Source organism: Thalassophryne amazonica, chromosome 12, assembly GCF_902500255.1.
Source record: "Thalassophryne amazonica chromosome 12, fThaAma1.1, whole genome shotgun sequence".
Taxonomy (NCBI): Eukaryota; Metazoa; Chordata; class Actinopteri; order Batrachoidiformes; family Batrachoididae; genus Thalassophryne; species Thalassophryne amazonica.
Genome location: NC_047114.1, coordinates 24,360,019 through 24,380,511, shown reverse-complemented (window position 1 = coordinate 24,380,511; position 20,493 = coordinate 24,360,019).

Genomic DNA, 20,493 nt, shown 5'->3' with positions numbered 1-20,493 from the left:
AGACATAGCTGACTGTGAACAACCAACATCTTTTGCAACATTGCGTGATGATTTACTCTCTTTTAAGAGTTTGATAATCCTCTCCTTTGTTTCAATTGACATCTCTCGTGTTGGAGCCATGATTCATGTCAGTCCACTTGGTGCAACAGCTCTCCAAGGTGTGTTCACTCCTTTTTAGATGCAGACTAATGAGCAGATCTGATATGATGCAGGTGTTAGTTTGGGGATGAAAATTTACAGGGTGATTCCATAATTTTTCCTCAGAATTGAGTGATTCCATATTTTTTTTCCTCTGCTTGGTCTAAAAAAGTAACCGTTACTGACTGCCACAATCTTTTTTTCTTGATTTCTTATAGTGTTTCTTAAAGCCAGAAAGTTGCCATTTGAAATGACTTTAGTTTTGTGTCATGTCTGTGATCTGCTTTTTTTCTACAAAATTAAACAACTGAATGAACATCCTCCGAGGCCGGTGATTCGATAATTTTTGCCAGGGGTTGTAAATCATTGGTTGTCTGGATCAGAAATTTCAGTTAAATATATCATATAGCAGACAAACACACTGATATTTGAGAAGTGAAATGAAGTTTCTAGTATTTACAGAAAGTATGCAATAATTATTTAAACAAAATTAGGCAGGTGCATAAATTTGGGCACCCCATAAGAAAAAATACATCAATATTTAGTAGATCCTCACTATGTTCTTCACAGTGAGGAACATAGTGAGGAAATGGAAGACCACAGGCACAGTAGTAGTTAAGGTCCAAAGTGGCAGGCCAAGAAAAATCTCAGATAAGCTGAAGCAAAGGATGGTGAGAACAGTCATAGTCAACCCACAGACCTGCTCTAAAGACCTACAACATGATCTTACTGCAGATAATGTCTCTGTGCATCGTTCAACTATACAGCACACTTTGCACAAGGAGATGCTGTATGATGCTGTAATGCAGAGGAAGCCTTTTCTGTATACATGCCAAAAACAGAGTCGCTTGAGGTATGTTAAAGCACATTTGGACAAGCCAGCTTCATTTTGGAATAAGGTGCTGTGGACTGATGAAACTAAAATTGAGTTACTTGGACATAACAAGGGGCAGTATGCATGGCTGAAAAAGAACACAGCATTCCAAGAAAAACACTTGCTACCTACAGTAAAATTTGGAGGTGGTTCCATCCTGCTGTGTGGCTGTGTGGCCAGTGCAGGTACTGGGAATCTTGTAAAAGTTGAGGGTCACATTGATTCCAGTCAATATCAGCAGATTCTTGAGAACAATGTTCATGAATCAGTGACAAAGTTGAAGTTGCACAGGGGCTGGACCTTTCAACAAGACAACGACACTAACCACTGCTCAAAATCTACTAAGACATTTGTGCAGAGGAACAAATACAATGTTCTGGAATGGCCATCTTGGTCCCCAGACCTGAATATTACTGAAAATCTGTGGTGTGATTTTAAGTGGGCTGTCCATGCTCGGTAACCACCAAACCTGAGATGTTCTGTAAAGAAGAATGCTCCAAAATACCTTCAACCAGAACCCAGACTCTCATTGGAAGCTGTAGGAAGTGTTTAGAGGCTATTTTTTTTTCTGCAAAAGGAGAATCTACTAAATATTGATGTATTTTTTCTGTTGGGGTCCCCTAATTTATGCACCTACCTAATTTTGTTTAAAGAATTATTGCACACTTTCTCTAAATCTTATAAACTTCATTTCACTTATCAAATATCACTGTGTTTGTCTGCTATATGATATATTTAACTGAAATTGTTGATCCAAACAACCAATGATTTATAAAGGAAAATCATCAGGGGTGCCCAAAGTTTTACATACAACTGTATGACCATGCTGTTTTTCTTAATGATTGAGGTAAATGAAGCCCAGCACACATTCAGTGACTTGGAAATGTTCTTGTATCCACCTGAGCCTTTAAAAGTAATGATTTACTGTCCTCACAGTTACATTACATGGATGTATCTTTTATCTCACTAAGTGAAAGTGTTTTGTCTGTTAATTTATTTTGGATAGTTAAAGAAAAAAATACTCTGATTGCACAAGTCAAGATAAGCATTTGCTCATGCACATACAGAGGCTGCGGTGACTTTAGCCTTGAACATTTTGAAATATTTGTTTCAAAACAGTTGGTGAGGTAATTTCGACAGCACAGGACCTCTTCCTTTTGATACAGACACAGGTATTGCAAAAGTTTGCAACAGTTTGGAACAGTGTTTTGGTTTTAGGTCAGGTCTGGGAGCACTGTGCGCCTCCACCTCACAATGGAATCATCTAGGGTCTGGGTGGCAATCATCCAGGCATACAACCAGCCCGTCCCTACGTCTTGAAAGTAACCATCTACCTATCTGCTGCCATCAAGTGAAAGATGGGTGTGTCCTCTGGCATCTCCAGTCACTGGGGTCCTTAGGCACCTACATGTTGGATCATGTCCAGAGAATTCATTGCAAGTGATTCTTGTCATCTGAGTCTCCCTATGTAGCCACTCATTTGGCATTCCTGCAGCATCCAAAGAGACCTAGAACCAAAGCCAAGTTAGGTCACTGGTTGGTATTCAAGCCTCACAACCATACAGTGAGATAGGAAACACCAGGACCCTAAAGACTTGGACCTTTGTTCACCTGCAAAGACATCACCAAACACATCCGTCTGGGGAACTCTAAGTTTGCCATTACTAATTTCCAATACCGCCAAAACGTTTTAGTGTCTTCCCCAGGCACGCGTTCTATCCATACTTTAGTTCCAGTTTGTCTTTCCTGCTCTTTTGTATAGTTCACCCCGTATTTGGCCACACAGTGGCCATCATGTTTCTTCCCATGTTTCTTAACTTGTTAGCTCATGTGAGGACGGGCACTGGTTAGCGGCACACACGACAGCACCACAGCTGGTTGTATTTTTCCATTATCCTTCCAGCATCCACAAACCAGCCAGGATTTGGCAGATACATCGGTAGGATATTACTAAGGTGAAAAAAGCTGGTTTTTCAACTGATCTGTTGCATCACAGTTAACCGTTATTATGTGTTCTTTTAATTTGGTGAGCATTTATTGTTTTTGAGTTATTGCGTCCACCAGGGGTCATCAAGCTTGATCCTGGAGAACAGCTGCCCTGCATGTTTTGCAGTTGTACCTGTTCCGCCCCCCTGGGCCATTATTCACACTGCACACGTTGACGGCGTTACACACGAAGCGTCTCATTGAAAATAAGGTTTTGTAGACTGATCCGTGACGTGTGTAACACCATCAATGCTTGCAGTGTGAAAGGCCTATTATCTGCATTTTTGCTACGAGTCCTACACTGTTAGTAATGGAGGAAACAAATAAATTCCATTTGCATCTCAAAAAACAGCAACACGTTTACAATGTGCCATTATGGATTTTATGATGGCTGACAGTAAACAAAAAAGTGGAAGTTATTCAGATGTCTGGTATGATATATACATCATCTTGGGATTCTGGGAGGATGGTGAGGCTGCACATGGGGTCGTTGCTGTAGATTGCTTCATCTTGTGTATCACACTGTAGGTACAGATCGTCTGCAGTCTCGCTGGGCAATCTGCAGAGAGACAACAGCGTGAGGAAACAAAGTCCACATCAGGAGGAAATCCACCCATTACAACACAAGACAAATATGTCTCTGCCGTTGTGCGTTATCGTGTTATCTGCTGTTATGTGTCAGCCTCAGTGAGTCACCGGCTGACATGACTGAGTAAAGCATTTTAAAAGAAAGTATGAGGACAGCACATCGGACCACCGGTGGATCTGGTGCTGACCAACGGTGTGATAAAATGTGGGGAAAGTCTTGCATAAACAAAGGCTGATTAAAGAACACTGCTGCATCAGAATTAGACACGTTTAGAAGATTTCCAGCATTTAAAATAAAAATTGTGTCTTAAAAAATGTGACTAGATTTAGTATTTTGCTTATCTATATTATAATAGCTAAATGGTCTCTGTGTGTGTGTATGTGGCTTTGATTACGGAGAAACTGGGGAGAGCTGACATTTGTTGTTTGGTATGCTTATGTATTTTGGGTCGAGGATGAATGCTGCAAAAACAGAAAGTTGATATGACTAATATTTTTGGAGAAATTAGGGATATTTGGTAACAACAACAAACAATGGACGTTGTGCTGCAATGCACCATCGGAGTTCAGAGGTTTGAACGGTGTTACTATGGATGTGGGCCCACGCGCGCATACAATTTTAAACATGGACAAATTGGGGAAAGCTGACATTTGCTGTTTGATATGCTTATGTGTTTTGGGTCAAGGATGAACGCTACCAAAACGGAATGTTGATAGGACGAATATTTTTGGAGAAACTACAGACATTAACTAACAACATTGAACAATCGACATTGATATTTACATTTTAGACTCACATGTCAACCCAGAAGGGGGCGGTAAGTGTGTGTGTGTGCGTGATTTTATTCAATAAGTTCAATGTAAGTAGATAATATAATTGTAAATACATTAAAATACAAGAATGACACAAGAAGGTGAAACAGTTATTTCCATTGTGGTGCAGAAGTAATAATAAAATATACTAGTACTGCTACTGCTACTACTACTACTACTACTAATAATAATAATAAATATAGCAGGTAGAAACCCATGTGACTCACACGCCACCAGCTCACTCACTCACTCGCTCACTCACAGTTCAAAGAATCTATGACATATAAAGTGACATAGTACTTGCAATCAAAGTCTGAAATCAAAAACACAGACATTATGAAAATAGTTCAAAAATAATATTTCTAGTAATCAGTGGTGGGCACAGTTCTGATAATCTGATAACCGATAATTATCAAAGTTAAAGTTTTCATTATCGGATTATCTTTTCAGATAACTTTGAAAACCATTATCGGACTAATTATCTTCCGATAAATTTTTGCCCAATAATTTTTAGACTAACGTGGTAAACAAAGGTGAACAGATGTGTAGTTCTACCCTCTGCAAATAGAGCAGAGCTGCTTCTAGAAGAAACCACTCTATCCTCTGCAGGCAAAGGAGAACTGGTCACAACAACAACAACAACAAAAACCTATTTCTTTTAACCCCATACTGATACGCGGCCAATATCACCCAAGTCATCTAGAGGCATACATTTTTAACTTATGGTTCAAATTTTAACCAAACTTATTTTGGACAGGTTATTTAAATTAACGTCACTTCTGAAGTTTTATAGAGTGAAAGAGTTTTAGTTCTCAGTTGCTTCTGTGCTGGAAGCCACGTAGTAAACTGACGCTTCCAGCAGGGGGCAGGATGCTCAAGGACAGAAGTGCTGACTCATTGTTTGAGTCTGCTGTTGCTTTTGATGCTTCCAAAAGTTATTGTTGTGTTAAAACTCAAAATCAGCTTGTTTAGTAGTTGCAAGTGTACCGGAGACAATTGTTATGTGTCAGACGCAGCTCGGAGAACCGACCAGCGTTTGAAGGACCCAGTATGAAATAAGCAGAGCACGGTACAAAGGCTAACTGAATTTAATACATAACAGTGAAAATGTAATAACAGAAAGGTGCGGCCTGGCGTGGTGCGCTCCCAGCAGCGCTAACGGTCCGGAGCCAGAAGCTGTTTCGGACCCAAGGACCCCGCCGACACCCCCCAGGTGGCCGCAACAACCGAGTCTGTGAAAGAAGGAACCATTATGTGAGTCCACACTCTACACACAGAACACTTAAAGGTGTACAAACAGCAAACACTTCCTGGCTTGATTACTGATCAGCTTCCCAACCTGCAGGCATGGAACATCCCGTTCACAAAACTCCACCGCAGTGGAAGCTGATACATGACTAACATACAGCTCAATACAATAAGGTGTGAGGGACACCACATTTACTGACTGTATAACTGTTAGTCACAAAATCCAACGTACCTCAGGAAGTGTGCTGACGAGCGTGAGACCTCACCCCCTCCTCTTTCACAGACCGTGCATCAAACCTGGACATTCTCAGCGTCCGCTGCTGATGAGATGGCTCCCAAGACGACGATCTCACCCGTCTGGTCACAAGGTCGAGTCTCTGGCAAATACACACTGTGCACTCCAGTCTTAAATGCCAACATGCTCCAATCCATCCAGATGCACCTCAGCTGTGAGTCCTGACGAGTCGCAGGTGATCAGGGTGAGGTCCTGACAGCCTCAGCAACACAGCCACTCAGTCCCAAATGCACGCCACCTGGGAGGAAAACAAAAAGACAAACAAACCGGCAGCCAGGCCCCCCAGCCATATAACAGTACCCCACCCTCACGGGAAGCCTCCCGGCGACCACACACACCTGGCCCAGGAGAAACACCCCCCCTCCAGGGACCATGGCTGGAAACCGCGTCTGCGTTCGTCCTCCAACAGACTGGTTGAACTGGCTGCATCTTTGCCCTTGTTTGACAGTCTCAGCACAGGTGTGGCCAGGAGTTCCTACACCTGTGCGGTCAGCCTTTAACCAAACATGTGTGATTAGTCAGAAAACAAAACAACCAAAACATCCCCCCCGCCCCAGGGGTCCGTCCCATCAAACCCCAGGGAAGGGGAGAAAGGAAAAACAACCCAACCCAAGCCCACAAACAAAAACACTAAAACACCCCCCCCCCCCCCCCCCCCCCAGAGGACCGTTCCATCAAACCCCAGGGAAGGGGAGAAAAGAAAAACAATCCAAATTTAAGCTCACAAACAAATGCCAAAATACCCCCCCCTCCTCCCCCCCAAACGACACGTAGGGACCAACACCCCCCAGAGGGCCACCCGCCAGCTCCAGGAGTAATAACCACGGCCGAGGTCCCTCTGGGATCCAACGTCACCCACGGGGACCACCAGCGCCCCCCAGAGGACCACTCGTCAACCCCAGGAGACGCCTCCCCGCATGACCAATGGACCCAGCCCCGGCCGTCCACGGCTAGATGGACCCAACGCCCGTTCCCCCCCAGAGGACACCACAGTCAAACCCTGAGGGCGGAAACTGGGGGAGGGAAAACAAAAAAAAACCCAAACCCCCCCCCCCCCTCCCCTCCCGGGTGCAGAGGCTACCTGGGAAACGCCCAGCACAACCTAACTGCACCCCTCCAGCAATGCCGACACTACGGCACACCCGGCTGGAGTCAGAGGAGAAGAGAGGGCATAACAAAAAACAAAGAGAAAAAAACAACCCAAAGACCACCCCATCACCCCCCAGGGGACTGTACCATCCAACCCTGGGGATGTGAAACAAAAAGAAACAAAGGAAAAAAAAAAAAAACAGACCAACACACAGTTGTTTGGGTCCCTGTTCTCTTTGTGTTTTTTTGTTTTTTGCAAAGGCTACAGGGTCACACCCCCAGACAAATAGTGGACAACAAAAAAGAAAAGCCCACACAAAAACCAACTCAAAAAACACCCACACAAAATGAACTAACACAAAACAAATCAGTGAGTTATACCGTCAAGCTCAACCAAATGGAACACACCTGTTCCTACTCAAGAGCTTGACGGTACGTGATTCAGTCACCACAAGGGGGAACCAGAGTGCTAAAAATGAAAAAACCCCTTGGGCGACAGAAAAAAACAAACGAGCTGCTTGTGTGTGCGCAGCTGAGTGCAACACACAACCAAAATGTGCTCAACTAAATAACGCCGGAGCTGATACAACAGACGCAGTAGTTACCTTTCTCCGGGGAAACGGGGCTATGACTGTAACACAGGAAGCCCAGCGACCCGTGCTAACAGAGCTCCGCCGTGCGCGTGAACCCATTACAAACGCACTCTTGCAGCTCCCGTTTACACCTCCCATCCGGTCGGAGTGTGACGCGAAGCCGTCGCCAGTCACACTCCACCACGATCCACGGATGAGGCACAACACAGGAACACGGCTGCAAGAGAGCACAAATTAGTATCCAGTAATGGGTCTCAAACACGCACCTTCCGGGCGGAGAGCCCCGCAACTGATCCGGATAACCACTGAACGTCTGCTGCCGCCTTCCCGGCGCGTTACCGTCTCTGCTAACGCTGGGTCCGTGGTGTTTGGCCAGAGACTACTGTTATGTGTCGGACGCAGCTCGGAGTACCGACCAGCGTTTGAAGGACCCAGTATGAAATAAGCAGAGCACGGTACAAAGGCTAACTGAATTTAATACATAACAGTGAAAATGTAATAACAGAAAGGTGCGGCCTGGCGTGGTGCGCTCCCAGCAGCGCTAACGGTCCGGAGCCAGAAGCTGTTTCGGACCCAAGGACCCCGCCGACACCCCCCAGGTGGCCGCAACAACCGAGTCTGTGAAAGAAGGAACCATTATGTGAGTCCACACTCTACACACAGAACACTTAAAGGTGTACAAACAGCAAACACTTCCTGGCTTGATTACTGATCAGCTTCCCAACCTGCAGGCATGGAACATCCCGTTCACAAAACTCCACCGCAGTGGAAGCTGATACATGACTAACATACAGCTCAATACAATAAGGTGTGAGGGACACCACATTTACTGACTGTATAACTGTTAGTCACAAAATCCAACGTACCTCAGGAAGTGTGCTGACGAGCGTGAGACCTCACCCCCTCCTCTTTCACAGACCGTGCATCAAACCTGGACATTCTCAGCGTCCGCTGCTGATGAGATGGCTCCCAAGACGACGATCTCACCCGTCTGGTCACAAGGTCGAGTCTCTGGCAAATACACACTGTGCACTCCAGTCTTAAATGCCAACATGCTCCAATCCATCCAGATGCACCTCAGCTGTGAGTCCTGACGAGTCGCAGGTGATCAGGGTGAGGTCCTGACAGCCTCAGCAACACAGCCACTCAGTCCCAAATGCACGCCACCTGGGAGGAAAACAAAAAGACAAACAAACCGGCAGCCAGGCCCCCCCAGCCATATAACAACAATACTAGAATTTATCGGTTATCTGTAACTTCCGATACATTTTTGGGTGGTTTATTGTTTTAGCTTTATCGAAGATAACTTTTCAGTTAATCTGTTATTGAAAGTTAATTTTTTGGTTATCTGTGCCCACCACTGCTAGTAATCATTAAACCCTTGGTAACACATCTGGGAGAAATTGAATCATGGCTGGCTGATGGATGGTTATTGATACAACTGAATTCTAAATTGTCTCCCACATAATGATACGCTCAAAGTGTGAAATCAAAGTTCTCAAAATAGATTTTCCCCCAAAATCACTAATCCATGACCACCGTGTCACATCTCATCTCATATCATGTAACAAACTTATTACTATGCATTATCCCTGTCAGTTCCATGGGCCTATTTGAGGCCATATCAAAACTACAACCAGAAGCACAGTATGGTCTCGCCTGCTGCCGAGTTTGCTCAGTCCCTATTATAATAGAGTTTGATAAATAATAATAATAATGATTTAAACATCAACAGAAGTTTGTTTGCCCTCATCACAGGGCCATAACTGAATAATGTACTTTCAGTGAATATGAAAACTGTACTCTTTAAATTATTAAAGTTCTAGCCAATGTCAAAGTTTTCTTTTCGGCAAAACTCAGGTTTTTAATCCCCAAAATAACCAAGTGGTTAATGCGCTTGGTTTCAGTTCAGAAGGCTCCGGGTTCAAATCCCACCCCTGCCACATTTCTCCACGCAATGTGTTGTTGTGTCAGGAAGGGCATCCGGCGTAAAACCTGTGCCAATTCAACATGCAGATCCACCTTTGATTTGCTGTGGCGACCCCAAGTGCAAAACAAGGGAGCAGCCGAAGGGACTTACTTATAGGATAATAACAGTGCATCATCTAGTAATCATCCAGACAAAGATGCTGCCCCATATGGAATCTCTATGTCCACACTTAGTGAAACTATAGTGGCTGGAAAAAACTTTGATGTAGGGTCCAGGCGCATAACGACGACATCGACAGACGGATCACTCATTACATAGACTCACATTGTATTGCATGTGAGTCAATAATAATAATAATAATAATAATAATAATAATAATAATAATTAATAATAGTGTGTATATGATAACAACAACCTAAACAATTTACAAATACATTAAGACAGTAAATTAACATTAAAAATGAAGTAATTTGTTGTGAAAGTGTAGGAACACGGACCCACAACAGGGGGCGCAATGAACGGACAATGGAGAAGGTAAATAACAAGGTTTACTATTGTGAAACGAGCACAATAAATACAACAATCACAATTTGGGGTCGAATCCGCTGGTGTCGTGTGGGCAGGCTCGAAGGTAGGAGACGTCCGTCTCAGTCGAACCGGAACCACCCAGATCTCCTCTGCCACCGAACCCTGGAAATACTGGAACCGCCAAGTCCCGAATTCCCAGGTGGCCACTGCCTCCGCTCGTCGGATCCGGTACTGCTGGCGGGAGAGAGCAACAACACACAGGTGTGGATGCGACCGCACCCAGTAACGGAGAGGGGAGAAGCCGCCTCCACCTCTTGTCAAAGTACAGCAGGAAGGTGAGTACTTATCCAAGCAATGAAGCTATCAGTAGTCAACAGTCCTGAAAAGGTTTAACAAGTTTAGCTGGTTGTTCAGAATATAAATGCAGAGAATATTACCTCAGTCTTAGGCGATATCTCGGCACTGAGGTGGAGACGCCGTCCTCCTGATATACCTCTGTGCTGAGTGGAACAGCTGTGTCTGGTGATGGGTGACAGCTGTCACCCAGGCTACTCCCATAAGGCGGCAGCGCCCTCTGGTGCCTGGAGCCCGCACTCCAGGCAGGGCGCCCTCTGGTGGTGGTGGGCCAGCAGTACCTCCTCTTCAGTGGCCCACACAACAGGACCCCCCCCTCAACGGGCGCCTCCTGGCGCACGACCGGGCTTGTCCGGATGGCGACGGTAGAAGTCGGCCAGGAGGGCCGGGTCCAGGATGAAACCCTTCTTCACCCAGGGGCGCTCCTCGGGTCCGTACCCCTCCCAGTCCACCAGATACTGAAAACCCCGGCCCATCCGACGGACATCAAGGAGCCGGCGGACAGTCCAAGCCGGTGCTCCGTCGATGATCCGGGCAGGAGGCGGCGCCGGACCCGGGGTGCAGAGGGGTGAGGTGTGAAGGGGCTTGATCCGGGAAACATGAAAAACTGGATGGATACGCAGTGAGGCCGGAAGCTGGAGCCTCACTGCGGCGGGGTTGATGACCTTGAGGATCTTATACGGTCCGATGTACCGTTCTTGGAGTTTCGGTGAGTCAACCTGTAGAGGAATGTCCTTGGTGGACAACCAGACCTCCTGCCCAGGGCGATACTTGGGGGCCGGGGCTCGCCGCCGGTCTGCATGTTTCTTCGCCCTCGTCCGGGCCTGCAACAAGGCAGAGCGGGCGGCACGCCACACCCGACGGCACTTCCGTAGGTGGGCCTGGACCGAGGGCACACCGACCTCTCCCTCAACCACCGGAAACAAGGGGGGCTGATACCCCAAGCACACCTCAAACGGGGAGAGGCCGGTGGCTGATGACACTTGGCTGTTGTGGGCGTACTCGATCCAGGCCAGGTGGGTACTCCAGGCCGTCGGGTGCGCGGCTGTCACACAGCGAAGTGTCTGCTCCAGTTCCTGATTCGCCCGCTCTGCCTGCCCGTTGGTCTGGGGGTGGTACCCAGACGAGAGGCTGACCGTGGCCCCCAGTTCCCGGCAGAAGCTCCTCCAGACGTGTGAGGTGAACTGGGGGCCGCGATCGGAGACGATGTCTGATGGTATGCCATGCAGACGGACGACGTGGTGGACCAGGAGGTCTGCTGTCTCCTGGGCCGTTGGGAGCTTCGGGAGGGCCACGAAGTGGGCCGCCTTGGAGAAACGGTCCACTATCGTGAAGACGACGGTGTTTCCCTGGGACGGCGGGAGACCCGTGACGAAGTCCAGACCGATGTGGGACCAGGGGCGATGAGGCACGGGCAGTGGCTGTAGCTGCCCTGAGGTCTTTCTGTGGTCGGCCTTGCCCCTGGCGCAGGTGGTACAGGCCTGGACGTAGTCCCGGACGTCGGCCTCCAGGGATGCCCACCAGAAGCGTTGCCGGACGACTGTCACGGTCCTTCGCACCCCTGGGTGACAGGAGAGCTTAGAACCGTGACAGAAGTCCAGGACTGCAGCCCTAGCCTCTGGTGGGACGTATAGTCTGTTCTTTGGTCCGTTTCCGGGGTCCGGGACACGGGTCAGGGCCTCCCGGACGGTCTTCTCCACGTCCCAGGTGAGGGCGGCCACGATAGCGGACTCCGGGATGATGGGATCCGGGGGATCCGACGGTTCCGTTTTGACTTCGTCTTCGTGCACCCGGGACAATGCATCCGACCTCTGATTCTTGGTCCCGGGACGGTAGGTAATCCGGAAGTCAAAGCGGCCAAAGAACAGTGACCAGCGGGCTTGCCTGGGGTTCAGCCGCTTGGCGGTCCTGATATACTCCAGGTTCCGATGGTCAGTGAAAACCGTGAATGGCACGGCTGTTCCCTCCAACAGATGTCTCCACTCTTCGAGGGCCTCTTTCACAGCAAGGAGTTCCCGATTGCCGACGTCATAGTTCCGTTCAGCGGGGGTCAACCTGCGAGAAAAATAATCAATGCATGGACGAAGCCCGCCATCCTTTTTACCCACAAAAAAGAAACCAGCACCCATCGGAGAGGTGGAATTCCGGATCAACCCGGCAGCTAATGAGTCCCGGATGTAGGTCTCCATTGATTCACGCTCCGGCCGTGAGAGGTTGTACAGCCTACTGGACGGAAACTCACTGCCTGGAACCAAATCAATGGCACAATCATACGGGCGGTGGGGAGGAAGCGTGAGAGCCAGATCCTTGCTGAACACGTCAGCGAGGTCATGGTACTCCGCCGGCACCGCCTTCAGATTGGGCGGGACTCGGACCTCCTCCTTAGCTTGGGAGCCGGGAGGAACCGAGGAACCTAGACACTCCCGATGGCAGGTTTCGCTCCACTGAACCACTACCCCGGACGGCCAATCGATCCGGGGATTGTGCTTTAGCATCCATGGAAAGCCTAAAACCACACGGGAGGTGGCCTGAGTCACAAAGAACTCGATCACCTCCCGGTGGTTACCTGACACCACCAGAGTTACTGGAGGTGTCTTATGTGTGATTGGTGGGAGTAGGGAGCCATCTAGCGCCCGAACCTGCACAGGCGAGGTAAGAGCCACCAGAGGGAGCCCTATCTCCCTGGCCCATCTACTGTCAAGCAGATTCCCCTCAGAGCCCGTGTCCACCAGTGCTGGGGCCTTCAGGGTTGAATCCTCAAACAGGATCGTGACTGGGAGTCGTGTAGCAATGTGGGTGTGTCCCACGTGAATATTTTGGCCCACCCCTGGCCCAGTCTCTAGGGGCGGGCGTTGGAGTTTAACCGCTCGGGGCAGTCGTTTGCGAGATGCTCACTCCAGCCACAAACATAACAAGCTCCGTGGGCCCGCCTCCTTTGTGCTCCAGGTGCCCTAAATGTTGCCCTGCTCGTGTCCATAGCTTCGTCAGCAGGGGGAGCCATAGGTGCACGGAGCGCAGGAACAGAGGAGCGTGGGGAGGGCGGAGCTCGATCGGACCCGGAAGGGAGAGGGACGACGCGTGCCTGGCCACGCCCTTCGCCTCGTTCCCGACGGTGTTCTTCTAACCGGTTGTCGAGTCGTATGACTAGATCGATGAGCCCATCTAAATCCCGCGGTTCGTCCTTAGCCACCAGGTGCTCTTTTAGGACCAGTGACAGTCTGTTTACAAAGGCAGCGCGGAGGGCAGTGCTATTCCAGCCGGATCTCGCCGCCGCGATGCGGAAGGCGACTGCATAGGCAGCTGCGCTCCGACGCCCCTGTCTTATTGACAGTAGTGCGGTTGAAGCGGACTCTCCTCTGTTGGGATGATCGAACACCGTTCTGAGCTCCCGTACAAACCCATCGTATGTATGAAGGAGCCGTGAGTTCTGCTCCCAGAGCGCTGTAGCCCAAGCGCGTGCCTCCCCGCGAAGCAGATTTATCACATAAGCTACTTTGCTAGCATCAGTCGCATACATCACGGGATGCTGTGCGAAGACGAGCAAACACTGCATCAGAAAGTCCGCGCACGTCTCCACACAGCCTCCGTACGGCTCTGGAGGGCTTATGTATGCTTCTGGGGACGGAGGAAGGGACCGTTGAACGACCAGTGGAACGTCACTTTCGCGCGCAGGGTCCTCGGGAGGGAGAGCCGCAGCAGCGCCCGAAGGGCGCGCCTCCACTTGTGCGGCGAGAGCCTCCACCCTGCGGTTTAGGAGAACGTGCTGCTCGGTCATTAAATCGATCTGAGAGGTGAAAGCGGTGAGGATCCGCTGCAACTCACCGATTACCCCTCCCGAAGCCTCCGCCGCGCCTTGGTCTTCCATTGGCCGTTCAACAGCCGGTTGACGCCCCTCGGGGTCCATGACGCTGGCCGAGATATCCTGTTGTGAAAGTGTAGGAACACGGACCCACAACAGGGGGCGCAATGAACGGACAATGGAGAAGGTAAATAACAAGGTTTACTATTGTGAAACGAGCACAATAAATACAACAATCACAATTTGGGGTCGAATCCGCTGGTGTCGTGTGGGCAGGCTCGAAGGTAGGAGACGTCCGTCTCAGTCGAACCGGAACCACCCAGATCTCCTCTGCCACCGAACCCTGGAAATACTGGAACCGCCAAGTCCCGAATTCCCAGGTGGCCACTGCCTCCGCTCGTCGGATCCGGTACTGCTGGCGGGAGAGAGCAACAACACACAGGTGTGGATGCGACCGCACCCACTAACGGAGAGGGGAGAAGCCGCCTCCACCTCTTGTCAAAGTACAGCAGGAAGGTGAGTACTTATCCAAGCAATGAAGCTATCAGTAGTCAACAGTCCTGAAAAGGTTTAACAAGTTTAGCTGGTTGTTCAGAATATAAATGCAGAGAATATTACCTCAGTCTTAGGCGATATCTCGGCACTGAGGTGGAGACGCCGTCCTCCTGATATACCTCTGTGCTGAGTGGAACAGCTGTGTCTGGTGATGGGTGACAGCTGTCACCCAGGCTACTCCCATAAGGCGGCAGCGCCCTCTGGTGCCTGGAGCCCGCACTCCAGGCAGGGCGCCCTCTGGTGGTGGTGGGCCAGCAGTACCTCCTCTTCAGTGGCCCACACAACAGTAATTAACAGGAAATAAAAGGGTTGAGTTCTTCTTTGAAAAACTGTTGAGGTCTAAGGTTCTAAAATCATTCTGGATTCACACGCCATTCCAAATCATTATAGAAACTGTTCAATCTATTACCACCCTTGGAAAATGCCAGCTACCTATTTCCTGGCCCTGTCACACCTTGACAATTTAGCCTGCGTATGCCGACCGTATTAAAAACCACTGCCATACGTGGGCGTACGTCTACTAAATTAATGCAGATGTCACACCTTGATGACTTAACCAGTGTATACTGACAGCCCTGTTTCCACTGAGTGGTTTGGATCGGTACTGCGCGGTATTATAAGGCTGGCTTGGTTTGCAATTTCCACCGCAGGCAGAATCCTTTGTTTGGCAGGTGGAACACTTAAATACTAATGAGCAGGCATCCAGCAGGTGCACGGTGTCGTGCAGCGTGGCCGCGCCACACAGAGGCAAATCAGAGTAATTTTAACAGTATTTTATTTATTTTTCTTTGTGGATCATGGAATTTAATTTCATCACGTGCAGGCAGAATTGACTGATGCCTGTGATAAACACTGAGACGTTCGTGAATGAGGCGCGCTGTGTCATCGTTTTTCAAAATCAGGAAGCTTTATGTGGATACGTGTTCGTCAGGCTGTGATGATGAATCCGACTGAAACAAACAGGTAAGATTAAGACTTTATATTTACTCCGTTGAAATAGTCTGTTCGCATGAGGACTGCAGCTTTCAGCCAATCAATGGACAGCATTAATGGACATATTTTGATTTATGAGTAAATTACAAGAAATGTGTGTCAACAATCACATTACTTATGTGCTGCATGTGCGGGGCGTATGAGTCCTATGCTGGCATGTGTTGAAAATTTTCAGCATGTCCAAGATTTTTTGAGGTTCTTGGAGTATTACCACGTATATCAACATGCTCTTAACTTACACAAAACTTACCTAGAACTTATTAGACATACGCCAGTGTTTTTTAATACAGTAGGCATAAGTTGGCTAAATCGTCAATGCATGACAGGGGCGTTACAAACACGACCCAATCTCAAGCCCGTAGATCCTCACAGACTATAGTCATCTTAGAATGCAGGAAAATGATGATAAACATTTAAAATTTTCCGGGAGGGCGCGTCGCCACAACCACCCTGCCCACTACACCACCCTTCAGCTGAAGCTAGATCCGTCCCTGCAGCCACAAGCCAAACTGTGTGCATATCTTATAAAAGCATTATGGGAAATGGGGAAAGTCAGCAAACAGAAACTTTCACCTGTTTCCACGCAGATATATTTATTTTGGACTACTGCACTTTCATAAGTATTTTTTATTTTTTTTAGCTGCAGTGTTTCCTCTGGGGAAACTCCTGGCTCACATGTACCTCCTCTGATCTCCTGCAGTCCTCTTCTGTCCCATAGCTCCAGCTGCCAGGTTTTCATAAACAGGACTTTGTGTTGGTTGGTCTCTCATCAAACTGGTATAATGATGTTCGTCAGTCTGTGGTGTCTCCGTAACATCTTTCTTCGCCGGTCTCTGTCTGCGTCCAAGCTGCCATGGGATCCTACTGCGCTGTTTGTACAAAACCAGGCCGACAGTGATCATGAGCAACAGGAAGAAGAGTGTCAGGCCCACTGCCAGACCTGTGGAGGAGCTGGAGCTGGAGCCGGAGCCGGAGCCGGAGCCGGAGCCGGAGCCGGAGCCGGAGCCGGATTCTGAACACGTGGATGTGTCATTTGTCAGGGCACACATCTCATCGTCGGTATTCATCGTCTGCAAGAGTTACACACATACAGTACTATGCACAAGTATTCAATACAACCACAAATTGGAATAGATATTTTACAGTGGCAAGAAAATTATGAGAACTCTTGGCTTTTTACTTGTTGGAAGGAATTTAAATTTAAGAATAAAATTTTGGCTTCTGTATATAAAAAATTCAAAAATGATGCCTTTTAAGCTCACAGTGGAAATGCATCTGTACAACATGGCATAACTCAGCCAGTTTTCTTCAGACAAGTCACAGAATGGATACATGAACATTTACAAGTCACTGAAGTCCCTACTTAGCTGACCTAATTAAACCCTACGTACCGGCCCGGGCTCTGCATTCTCAGGGTGCAGGACTACTTTGTGTCCCAGGGTGATTTAAAAAGTCTGTGGACCACAGAGCTTTCTCTTATCATGCACCTGTGTTGTGGAATGATCTCCCTACACCAGTAAACCAGTCAGATTCTGTACAGACTTTCAAGTCCAGACTTAAGATGCATTTATTCTCCCTCTCATATGGCTACCATGCTGGCATAGTATGGTACTATGCTTGCTGTCCTTTTAAATTAATTTTATTAGCAATGGAATGGGTCTCAGCCTCAACTTTATCTAAAGTCTGGTGTGTTAGCGAAGCTTAAAGCTAGTGGCCGGAGATTACCTTAGTATTTTCTTTGCTTTCCTGTCAATTTAATACTGATGAATTATACCTTAGATGTAGTTTTTTTCCAGGCAACTAATTCTGCTCTTTATCTCTCTGTCCGAGGTACGGATGACATCACGTGGGATTGCGGGATTGACAACTGCAGACCGCAGGGTGCTGGACTGACCATGAAGTGTCATGCCTGAAGCAGCACACTGCAGTCTGCTTGGAATGGACTCGGTAACAGGCCCACTGATGGCACGAGGAATGCTGGATGACCCCTGGCTCTGGAATGAATGCCTGTGTGGACTTCTGCTGTGTAAAAAAAATTGTAAAAACCTTGTAACTGTTAGACTGGCCTAAGCAGTGGGTCACCCCTCTGAGTCTGGTCTGCTTGAGGTTTCTTCCTCAGTATCATCAGAGGGAGTTTTTCCTTACCACTGCTGCCTGAGTGCTTACTCTGGGGGTTGGTAAGGTTAGACCTTACTTGTGTGAAGTGCCTTGAGGCAATTTTATTGTGATTTGGTGCTATATAAACAAAATAAATTAAAATTAAATTGACTGAATATGTTTTGGCTTAGTGGTTCACACAGTTGGCTCACAGCAAGAAGCTTGTTGGATCGCTTCCCACCTGGTCCTTTCTGTGTAGAGTTTGCATGTTCTGCCCGTTCCCTCCAGGTGCTCTGGCTTCCCAAAGACATGCAGGTTAGGTGAGTTAGAAACTTTAAATTGACCAAAGGAATGTGTTTCTCTGTCTTTATGTGTCAGCCCTGTGATAGAGTGGCGTCCAGGGTGTACCTCTCGGTCAACAACTACTGGGATTGGCTGCAGCCCCACTGTGACTCCACGTATAGAAACCGAATGAATGAATGACTATGCTTTGGACTTAATTTACAGCAGTCACAAAGAAATACACACAGTGTAGCACTCTGTGGTAAATCTGTGTGGATGAGCTTCTGGGGAAAACCTGGTCTTGTTAGGAGAGACGGCATCCATCCCACTTTAGAGGGAGCAGCTCTCATTTCTAGAAATCTGGCCAATTTTTTGGGATCCTCCAAACTGTGACTGTCTAGCGTTGGGACCAGGAGGCAGAGCTGTGGTCTTATACACCTCTCTGCAGCTTCTCTCCCCCTGCCATCCCCCTATTACCCCCTCCCCGTAGAGACGGTGCCTGCTCCCAGACCACCAATAACTAGCAAAAATCTATTTAAGCATAAAAATTCAAAAAGAAAAAATAATATAGCACCTTCAATTGCACCACAGACTAAAACAGTTAAATGTGGTCTATTAAACATTAGGTCTCTTTCTTCTAAGTCCCTGTTGGTAAATGATATAATAATTGATCAACGTATTGATTTATTCTGCCTAACAGAAACTTGGTTACAGCAGGATGAATATGTTAGTTTAAATGAGTCAACACCCCCGAGTCACACTAACTGTCAGAATGCTCGTAGCACGGGCCGGGGCGGAGGATTAGCAGCAATCTTCCATTCCAGCTTATTAATTAATCAAAAACCTAGACAGAGCTTTAATTCATTTGAAAGCTTGTCTCTTAGTCTTGTCCATCCAAATTGGAAGTCCCAAAAACCAGTTTTATTTGTTATTATCTATCGTCCACCTGGTCGTTACTGTGAGTTTCTCTGTGAATTTTCAGACCTTTTGTCTGACTTAGTGCTTAGCTCAGATAAGATAATTATAGTGGGCGATTTTAACATCCACACAGATGCTGAGAATGACAGCCTCAACACTGCATTTAATCTATTATTAGACTCTATCGGCTTTGCTCAAAAAGTAAATGAGTCCACCCACCACTTTAATCATATTTTAGATCTTGTTCTGACTTATGGTATGGAAATAGAAGACTTAACAGTATTCCCTGAAAACTCCCTTTTGTCTGATCATTTTTTAATAACATTTACATTTACCCTGATGGACTACCCTGCAGTGGGGAATAAGTTTCATTACACTAGAAGTCTTTCAGAAAGCGCTGTAACTAGGTTTAAGGATATGATTCCTTCTTTATGTTCTCTAATGTCATATACCAACACAGAGCAGAGTAGCTACCTAAACTCTGTAAGGGAGTTAGAGAATCTTGTCAATAGTTTTACATCCTCATTGAAGACAACTTTGGATGCTGTAGCTCCTCTGAAAAAGAGAGCTTTAAATCAGAAGTGTCTGACTCCGTGGTATAACTCACAAACTCGTAGCTTAAAGCAGATAACCCGTAAGTTGGAGAGGAAATGGCGTCTCACTAATTTAGAAGATCTTCACTTAGCCTGGAAAAAGAGTTTGTTGCTCTATAAGAAAGCCCTTCGTGAAGCTAGGACATCTTTCTACTCATCACTAATTGAAGAAAATAAGAACAACCCCAGGTTTCTTTTCAGCACTGTAGCCAGGCTGACAAAGAGTCAGAGCTCTATTGAGCTGAGTATTCCATTAACTTTAACTAGTAATGACTTCATGACTTTCTTTGCTAACAAAATTTTGACTATTAGAGAAAAAATTACTCATAACCATCCCAAAGATGTATCGTTATCTTTGGCTGCTTTCAGTGATGCCGGTATTTGGTTAGACTCTTTCTCTCCGATTGTTCTGTCTGAGTTATTTTCATTAGTTACTTCATCCAAACCATCAACATGCTTATTAGACCCCATTCCTGCCAGGCTGCTCAAGGAAGTCCTACCATTATTTAATGCTTCAATCTTAAATATGATCAATCTATCTTTGTTAGTTGGTTATGTACCACAGGCCTTTAAGGTGGCAGTAATTAAACCATTACTTAAAAAGCCATCACTTGACCCAGCTATCTTAGCTAATTATAGGCCAATCTCCAACCTTCCTTTTCTCTCAAAGATTCTTGAGAGGGTAGTTGTAAAACAGCTAACTGATCACCTGCAGAGGAATGGTCTATTTGAAGAGTTTCAGTCAGGTTTTAGAATTCATCATAGTACAGAAACAGCATTAGTGAAGGTTACAAATGATCTTCTTATGGCTTCGGACAGT